This window comes from Trichosurus vulpecula, chromosome 5 (assembly GCF_011100635.1).
Source record: "Trichosurus vulpecula isolate mTriVul1 chromosome 5, mTriVul1.pri, whole genome shotgun sequence".
Taxonomy (NCBI): domain Eukaryota; kingdom Metazoa; phylum Chordata; class Mammalia; order Diprotodontia; family Phalangeridae; genus Trichosurus; species Trichosurus vulpecula.
This window is the reverse complement of record NC_050577.1, coordinates 126,076,510-126,082,903: the sequence shown is the minus strand read 5'-3', so window position 1 is coordinate 126,082,903 and position 6,394 is coordinate 126,076,510.

Below are 6,394 nucleotides of genomic sequence, written 5' to 3'. Positions count from 1 at the left end.
ATTTTACTGGTAAGGGGTGAGGTGAGGAGGTAGTAGCGTGTAAATACAAATCAATTTCAGGTAGGTAGGTGCTTTGGAGAGTACTTAATGAGTGGAGGAACCTAGAAAAGCCTCATAAAAGAGGTAACACCTGAATGATATTTTTTCAATTCAATTTTATTTTATTTTCAGGCCTGAATTTTTTTCCTCCTACCTCTCCCCCGCCCCACTTCCCACTGAGAAAGCAATAACAAAACAAAACCCATCCCAAACATGTATAATTAAGCAAAACAAATTTCCACATTATCCATTTCCAAAAACTAATACAAACGAAAACAATATGCCTCAATTGATAGTCTGAGTCTAATATCTCTCCATCTGGAAGAGGAAATATGTTTCATCGTGAGTTCTCTGGAATTACAGTTGCCTGTTATTGATCAGACTGAACTTCTTTAAAGGAAGCTAGGGATTTTATTAGGAAGAAGTGAGGAGGGAGAGCATTCCAAGTAGGGGGGAGAGCCTGTACAAAGGCAAAGAGGAAGGAGATAAGTTGGCATGTACAGGGAATAAGAAATGGCTACTTCATCTGAAATACAGAGTTCACAAGAGCCTGCAATGTATGAATAGTCTAGAAAGACAGGTAAGAGACAGGTAAGAATCTACAAGTAATTGTGAAGGGTCATAATTCCAGGCAGAGGACTTATTATTTTATCCTAGATACAATAATCAGTGAAGCTTCATAATCAGGGGAGCAACATGTTCACACTTATCCTTTAGGACTATCAATTTGGCAGCAGTATAAAGGATGTTTTGGGTGAGGGGAGAGACTGGAGGTAGGGAGTCCGATTAGGAGGCTGTTGCAGTAATCTAGGTAAGAAGTGAAGAGGGACTAAATTTGGGTGATAGTTGTGTGAGTGAAAAGAAGGGAACAAGAATTTATTAAGTACCTACTATCAAGTACATACTATGTGCTAGACACTGTGCTAAATACTTTATAAATATTATCTCATTTGATTATCACAGCGCCCCTGAGAGGCAGATGTTCTTATTATCCCCATTTCACACCTAAGTCAACTGAGATAGACAGAAGTAACTTGCCCAGGGTCACAAAGTTAATATGTGTTTGATATTATATATTGGTAATATATATCAATATATAATATTTATATATATAGATATTATATATTGATATAAGTTATATTAATATATAGATATTGTATATATTGATATGCTATATATAATATTGATATTCTGTATATATTGATAATATATGTTTGTGTATAGCCTTTCTGATTCTAGGCCCAGAATCTATCCAAAATGTTAGCTAGCTGCTTCTAAAGAAGAGAATAGACATGGGAGATGTTATACAGTAAGAATCCACATGAATTAGCAACTTATTGTATAAGAGGATGAGGAAGAGTGAAGAGATAAGGATGACTCCTAGGTTGCTAAGCTGGGTAACTGGAAGAATGGTAGCACCTTCAACAGAAATGGGGAATTTAGGAAAAGTCCTGAGTATGGCAGAGAGGATAATGAGTTCTGTTTGGGCTGTGTTGAGTTGGAAATGTCTTGGGTGGGGGAGCCAAGATGGCAGCTGGAAAGCAGGGATTTGTGTGAGCTCCCACCCAGGTCCCTCCAAAGACCTATAAAAAATGGCTCTGAACAAATTCTAGAACTGTAGAACCCATGAAATAGCAGAGGGAAGCAGGGCTCCAGTCCAAGATAGCCCGGATGGTCATGGGGTAAGGTCTGTTGCAAGGAACTGGGAGCGGAGCAGAGCAGAGTCCAGTGTGGGCTGCGCCTGAACCAACCAGACTGGGAGCCAGGCAGAACACGTCCTAACGCCCTGAATCAGTGAGCTGTGGCAGTTACCACACTTCTCAACCCACAAACACCAAAGACAACAGAGAAAGTTAGTGGGAAAAGCTGCTGGGACAGAGTGAAAGGAGTTCCGGGTTCAGCCACTACCCTAGAGGCAGTGGGGGTGGTGCAGCTACAGAATTACAGGTGCAGTTGCTTCTGGCCCCAGGACCACCTGGTGGGAGGAATTAAGTGGTGGATCTGAGCTGGAGTGCAAAGCCAGCTTAGATCTGAGTCTGGTCTGGGTTGGTGGTTCTTGAGGGAGGAGTAGCACTGGTGTGGCAGAGCTTGCTGTGTAGCTCTGAAAACAACAGCATAGCCCCTCAAGCTTGGGACAAAGTACTCTCTACTTTACAAGCAGTCATAAGCTGACAAAAACTCAAGGGTCAAGTAAGTTGGCCGGGAGCATGAACAGGCAGCGAAAACAGACTCAGATTCAGTCTCAGACTCTCAAATCTTTCTTTGGTGACAAAGAAGACCAAAACATACAGACAGAAGAAGTCAACAAAGTCAAAGAGCCTACCACAAAAGCCTTCAAGAAAAACATGAACTGGTCTCAGGCCATGGAAGAGCTCAAAAAGGATTTGGAAAAGCAAGTTAGAGAAGTAGAGGAAAAATTGGGAAGAGAAATGAGAGTGATGTCAGAAAACCATGAAAAACAAGTCAATGACTGGCTAAAGGAGACCCCAAAAAATACTGAAGAAAATAACACCTTAAAAAATAGACTAACTCAGATGGCAAAAGAGCTCCAAAAAGCCAATGAGGAGAAGAATGCCTTGAAAGGCAGAATTAGCCAAATGGAAAAGGAGGTCCAAAAGACCACTGAAGAAAATACTACCTTAAAAATTAGATTAGAGCAAGTGGAAGCTAGTGACTTTATGAGAAATCAAGATATTATAAAACAGAACCAAAGGAATGAAAAAATGGAAGACAATTTGAAATATCTCATTGGAAAAACCACTGACCTGGGAAATAGATCCAGGAGAGATAATTTAAAAGTTATTGGACTGCCTGAAAGCCATGATCAAAAAAAAGGGCCTAGATATCATCTTTCAAGAAATTATCAAGGAGAACTACCCTGACAATCTACAGCCAGAGGGTAAAATAGAAATGGAAAGAATCCATCGATCACCTCCTCAAAAAGATCCCAAAAAGAAATCTCTTAGGAATATTGTCACCAAATTCCAGAGCTCCCAGATCAAGGAGAAAATATTGCAAGCAGCCAGAAAGAAACAATTTGTGTATTGTGGAAACATAATCAGAATAACCCAAGATCTAGCAGCTTCTACTTAAGAGATTGAAGGGCTTGGAATATGATATTCTGGAGGTCAATGGAGCTAGGATTAAAACCAAGAATCACCTACCCAGCAAAACTGAGTATCATGCTCCAAGGCAAAATATGGATTTTCAATAAAATAGAGGACTTTCAAGCTTTCTCAGTGAAAAGACCAAAGCTGAATAGAAAATTTGACTTTCAAACACAAGAATCAAGAGAAGCATGAAAAGGTAAACAAGAAAGAGAAATCACAGGGCACTTACTAAAGTTGAACTGTTTTGTTTACATTCCTACATGGAAAGGTGATGTATATAATTCATGAAACCTCAGTATTAGGGTAGCTGAAGGGAATATACGTACATACATACATACACATACACACACACACACACACACACACACATATAGACTGAGGGCACAGGGTGAGTTGAATATGAATGGATATCAAAAAAAATAAAATCAAATTAAGGGATGAGAGAGGAATATATTGAAAGAGGGAGAAAGGGAGAGATAGAATGGGGTAAATTATCTCGCATAGAAGTGGCAAGAAAAAGCAGTTCTGTAGGAAGGGAAGAGGGAGCAGGTGAGGAGGAATGAGTGAATCTTGCTCTCATCAGATTTGACCTGAGGAAGGAAAAACATACACACTCAATAGGGTATCTTACCCCACAGGAAAGAAGGAGGAAGGAAATAAAAAAGAGGGGACAATAGAAGGGAGGGCAGATAGGGGGAGGAGGTAATCAAAAACAAGCACTTTCAAAAAGGGGCAGGGTCAAGGGAGAAAATTGAATAAAGCGGGATAGGATAGGAAGGAGCAAAATATAGTTAGTCTTTCACAACATGAGTATTGTGGAAAGGTTTTGCACAATGATACACATGTGGCCTATGTGGAATTGCTTGCCTTCTTAGGGAGGGTGGGGGGTGCAGAAGAAGGGAGAGAGTTTGGAATTCAAAGTTTTAAAAACAGTTGTTCGAAAAAAATGTTTTTGCATTGCACTAGAAAGTAAGATATACAGGCAATGGATCTAGTGGATCCAGCTATCATGGTTTTCTGATTTGGGCCAGCAGAGTGTAGTAGCACACCAGTAGGAGCAGAGAATTCAGATAGTGGGGGTAACCCTAAGTTGGGCTTTAGAAAGGAATGAATGTAAAATAAAAGGTCAAGGCTTCAAAAGTTTAAAGGGTGAAGAACACTATAGAACTTAACTGTGAAGATGTCCCAAGGGCATCCTACTAGAGAACAGTGTTGGCCTTGGATTCAGGAAAAACTGAGCTCAGATCCAGCCTCTTATTCAGTTTTGCTAAGTGATCTTGAGCAAATCATTCAACCTCCCTCAATTGTTGATTAGCCAATCTTAGGTAACTCCCTAGGGCTTATCTATCAAATCATTATCAGATTTATTCTGCTTTGGTGGAGGGGAATCTCCAATATTCTCTACTTGTGAAAATAGTCATAGAATAGTTTCTGCCATAAAGACTATAGTTATGGCTCCTCTCAAAGATGCAAAAGAAATAAAATCTTGAGATACTGGCAGTTTAACTGTCATTCTGGATGGACTAGTACCTGACATAGCAGAAGCACAACTAAAGGGAAGTACAGATAAAAAGAACCTCTCTCCTGAGAAGTGTTTTAACTCTTATGAAGAAAGATTATAAAGACAGTATTTGAAAGACTTGTCCTGGTATCCTGTGAAAGCTAAATGGCGAGACTGTATTTCCAGAATTGAGAAGTCAACATATGTAGTGTGTGTAGTGATGATTAATGGTGATTTGGGTAATTATTCATATCTATTGTAAAGTTCATTGTTAATAATTCGCATATGCAATAACCTTGAAGATTAAACCCAAAGAGAGCCTTGATATATGTTAATATGTGTGTATATATACATATATAGAGAGACAGTGAGAGAAAGAGAGAGAGAGAGAGGAATAAAAGTTTATGGGAAAAGAAGTTTTTCCAGTTTAATAAAGAGCATGTTCAAGGTGGAGTTTAGAATTAATATGAGGTATTGAAATTTTAGTAATTAATAAGAAATTATCAAAAACATACCTTGTGATTTTATTAGAACTAAGTATGAGAATGAATCTGAAAAATGGACCAGTAATAGGTAGAAAGGGGTGATTATCTTAGGTATATGTGAGGGGGTTGATCCTAAACTCCCATTATACTTGTGTACCTGAATCTAAGAAATGTGTTAATCCTTACATAGAGATATTTTAAAACTCTTGTTTTTATTCAATTAACATTGATTTTCTTGCTCTCTTATCTTACCTCTTGAAAAGGAAGAAAAAGAGAGGGACCAAAATCTTGTAACAAATGTCTTAATCAAACAAAACAAATCCCTGCGTTGGCCATGTCCAAAAAATGTGTATAAATGTATGTCACATCCTGCATCTTAAGATCATCACTTCTGCATTAGGAAGTGGATAGAGTATGCCCTCTGAAATGGTTGCTCATTGCATTGAGCAGCATTCTTAAGTCTTTCAAAATTATTTTTACAATGTTGGTACAGTATAAATTGTTTTCCTGGTCCTATAGGACATATGTTAAATGAATTGTCCAATCTTTTCTGATACATGCAACAAGTATTAAGGTGAAGCAAGAGAATTCTCTAGACCACTTGGATGTAGTTGGCAAAGTGGTGTTAATTTCCCTGCACTGTGTATTTGCTAGCACTTGGGAGTAATTTAGGGAAATTGTTCAAGCTGAAGAGCTGGCATTATTTTTCTTGAGCAAAACTAAACTGCTTATTATAATTGGGAAAGTTATTTTTATTTTCTCATAATGGAATATGCATCAAGCCATAAATATAGTAGTAAAAGGAATGATTAGAAAAAAGACAGAATTATAATAAATAGTATAGGTCATAAATAAACGAGTTTACCACATACTTAGGGTGGTGAAATGAATGTTTGACCAGAGTTTTTGTGAAATGTTTCCATGAAGCCACAGAAGACTTATGTACTCAGGGATTTTGTAAAAACAGATTTATTTTTCTATGAATACATTGATAACCCTTATATATGATACACGGAGATAAATACTATATTCAAAATGTACATTTTAAAAATCCCTTAAATATCTCGTACAACGAAATATCCACTCACCCACATATAATTTTACTAATAATTCTATTGTAATTTTTTATTTTTATGAGACCAAGCCTAACAAAATACTTTTGATAAGTACCATAAAAATTTTAAATGGACAAATAACTGTCAGGGTTGTTCTTTTTTACTTTCCCTACGTGGTTTCACAGTATTAGAGCTGCTTAATTA